The sequence below is a fragment of the Dipodomys merriami genome, unplaced genomic scaffold (assembly GCF_024711535.1).
Source record: "Dipodomys merriami isolate MVZ:Mamm:240054 unplaced genomic scaffold, mDipMer1.0.p SCAF_1822, whole genome shotgun sequence".
In the NCBI taxonomy this organism is placed as follows: domain Eukaryota; kingdom Metazoa; phylum Chordata; class Mammalia; order Rodentia; family Heteromyidae; genus Dipodomys; species Dipodomys merriami.
The window spans coordinates 3,767-7,532 of record NW_027203185.1 but is presented as its reverse complement, the minus strand read 5'-3'; positions in this window follow the sequence as shown (position 1 = coordinate 7,532).

Sequence of the window (3,766 nt, the reverse complement as noted above, 5' to 3'; positions counted from 1 at the left end):
AGGGGCACTGAAACATGCACAGTGGAAGTCAAAACGAGGGTGAAAGTTAACCCCTTTGAGTCGGGTGATCCTGACGGTCATAGGCCAGATTGGAGGGGAGGTATGGCACCCTACGAGACCTGTGAGAGGGACTTGCAAGACCCAGACCCCTATCCCATGGAGTGGCCAAGGGGTGGGGAAGTAACCTACTGGAAGACCTACCCTGGAAAGAAGGGCCACCCGAGAGCCCGGACTCTAGGCCACGGGATTCACTTCCCCAAGCGTATCCATTCAATCTGTCACCAGGGGCTAACAGGCCCTTGGAGTAGTATCCATGGGAAGCTAAGGATCTTAAAGAGCTCCACAAGGCGGTGGCAGAGGATGGCCCAAACTCTCCTTGGGCCCAGACCCTATTACAGGGCATTGCTTATCACCCATGTGTCCCTAAGGACTGGCTGGATGTGGCCAAAGCCGTCCTTACTAGTTCTCAGTTTATTAAATGGTGTGCATTTTTTGAGGAGGAATGCAGAGTGTGGGCGGAGAATAACTGGCAAGCTCAACCTGCGATAGCTGTTACTTATGCCATGTTAGCAGGGATGGGGGAAGGGTACTCCACTGACATCCAACAGGCCACAATACCTGGCCCGTACTGTGACCAGGTGAGGCAGGCATGACTTGCCGCGTGGTACAAACTGGATGATAGGCCTACTGAGTCCCCCATAGCAGGAGTGAGACAAAAACTGGGTGAGCCTCTACCAGATTTCATAGACCGAATCCAATCGAGCATTCACAGCAAGCTGACGGAAGGGAACCTCCATGATCAGTTTGTAAAGCAGCTGGTCTGGGAAGGGATGAATGCAGACCACCGTATGGCCTGCATAGGATTGAGAGAGAGTTCTCTGGGCAGCTGGGTGGTGGCCTCCCAGGATGTGGGAACACAATAGCACCAGTTCCAATCATTAGCTTTAGCTTTAAAGGCTCAGACATCTGCAATGACTGAGGCTATTACCCAGGCATTGGCAGCCCAGGGCCAAGGAACCCCAAGATCATCTGGGAGAGGACTTGTTTTAAATGCAGGCAGGAAGAGCACTTGAAGAGGGACTGTTTACAACAATCCCCCACCAATCGGCCTGGGGGCAAACCATCCCCTACACTCTGCCCCACCAGCGGGGAGGAGTACAAGTTTGATTTAGATGGGAAGCCTTTAAACTAGGAGAGGGGCATCCTCCAGTCCCACTAACTCAAGGAGTAACCCCCTCTGCTGAGAAGCCCAGGCAGCCTTGTGGCAGGGTGACCCAGGCCCATTGGACCGTCCCCCTGGTGGAAGGACTCTGCCCTAAAATGAGTATTCTCGTAGGCGGAAAGAGGTTTCACTGCTTAATTGACACTGGGGGCAGATTGAACCATACTCAGGGAGGAGGAAGTGCCCTTGAACTGGAAGCTTTCACCTGGGCCCCTGTTATTGGGGGTAGAGGGCAACACCCAGTTCCAAGAGACGGTTGCCCTTATGACATGGACTAGCCCAGATGGAGAACAGGAAAAGATATGCCCTTTAGTGGCAAAAAAAAAAACTCCCTGCCAATTTACTAAGACAAGACATGCTAAGACAAATGTATGCTGTGGTCACTACAGACCATCAAGCATCCTATGATGATATCCTGGATGGGGATGAAGCACAAAGGCTTAAACAGGTTCTAGAGGGAGTTAAGGAAAAGGATTTTTGTAACTTTCATAATTACAGAGAAGAACATAGGGGACCCACTCAGGTGCACCACCAACCCTAAAATGTCACTTCCTCCGGAGTACCTCCCATTACGTGGAAGCCCAATCTGGATGGAGCAGTCACCATTGACCATATCTAACACCAATATTTGTTATTTCAAAAGCCTCCTGGGCTTGGCATATGCTCCAACATCTACATAAGATACATGAAAGGATGGAGCTAATAAGAACGCCCCTAAGAAGCATGCCGTGGACTCCTGCTGTACCATCAGAATATACCTTGGTTGTAAAAGATTATTTTTTTCTATCCCCCTGACATGACAATGGAGGGGACCTGACCCCCTAGTTACTATGGGCAGGGGATTTGGATGTGTTTTTCCCATAGGGGAGACAGCCCCCATTTGGATCCCTGCCAGGAACCTTAAGTTTTTACCCATCTCCTCGATACAAGAGGATGCCCAAAGATAAACTAACAAACAAGGAAAGAAAAACAGCCATGGGCTAGGCTTGTGTTTAAAAGAGAAAATCCAGAAAGATAACTAATAACTATCCCCAAGGGCAACCAGCCCTTGAGAAGCGCTTGTGTTCTCTAACAATTGCAGATGGCAATACTCCAGCTGTTTGCTGTCCTGACACTCCCAGTCCTGGCAATGGACCTACGGAATCTGCATCAACCTCAACAGTTGACCTGGGCAGTGATCAGCACTGGCAATGCAGAAATCATCAATAACACCACAAGAGAAGCTGTCCCTTTGACCTGGTGGCCTGACTTTCATTTTGATCACCACCGTATGTCATTTTAATATTACCTGCTTTAATTGTTCTTTTACTAATTGCTTGTATGGCGGCATTGTATCTATACTTATTGTTAAACAACCACCTTTTGTTACAAGCCCCACCTCTGGACTCTGAAGTGGCAAAGACTGCTATTCCATCCTTCACTAATGTTAATGGACTGGTAATGACATTTCCTGGCCTGGTAATGCTTTTGCTAATGGTTTTTCTATGCCTTCCTTGCATTATACCTATACTGCAAAACTCGTTTGAGCTTAGCCAGCCTGTTACATAAGATCAAGCTCCAAGTGAATGAATTTTCCCTTTAGAGGAATCGCAGCCAGAGACAGGTAAGAGGGAGTGTCAGTCTAACCAACCTAAATACAGGGCCTTCAGCTTCACTCTGAAGAAATTCCCGATGACGAGTAAGGCAGACAAGGCAATCCACCCAATGTAAGACAGGTGGGTTTGCTTCTTTAAACAAAGATGGGGGAGATGATGTTGGGAGCCATTGACAGTAAAGCTCAAAGGTCATTTTGACCCCTGTCCTAGCTTAAAAGCATGTACAAGGAACTTGCTTACTTAAAAGACACCAGGTGCCCAGGATTGCTTTGCTATGTCTGCAGTTTGTTTTAAATTTTCCTTGTTTTTCTGGACTATAGTAGAACGGCCTAAGTGTGGGGGCCCACGAGGATGTACCATGCCACATGTGTGGAACTCCCAATACCCAGGTTGCTCCCACGTTCTAAAGAGGACAACCTTACGAGATACTGATACTGACTTTTATATATGCCCAGGAAATAATTGAACTGCTTCGGACATTTCTAACTGTGGTGGGACTGATGTTTATTACTGTGCTAGGTGGGGATGTGAGGCAACTGGGACAGGCTCTTGGATCATGCACAAGGGCCCTCCCTATCCTTGTCTGGTGAATCTCGACCCCCAGACTTGCCTCAAAACCCCTGTGTGGCAAATCCTATTCTTACAAATGTAATCCTGATAAAACAAGAAAAAAGTGAGGGGGAATCTGCAGGGCACATGGGCAGCAAAGAGGTGCTGAGAGAGTAGAGTGGGCTGAGCCCAATTTGCCTTAAGTTCAGTGTGGAACCAGCCTGTGAAAGCTTAGTTGCCTGATAGGGTGTGACCTTGACAGTGATTGGTTCCTCTTCCTCCCCTGCCATGCCACCCACCCTTTTTGGCTTTAAAAATGGCTGCTCTCTGTTAAAAAATGAGTTTTTCTTCCTGCTTGATTTGGCTCCCCACTGTGTCTGATTGTCTCCCGAGCTGAGGG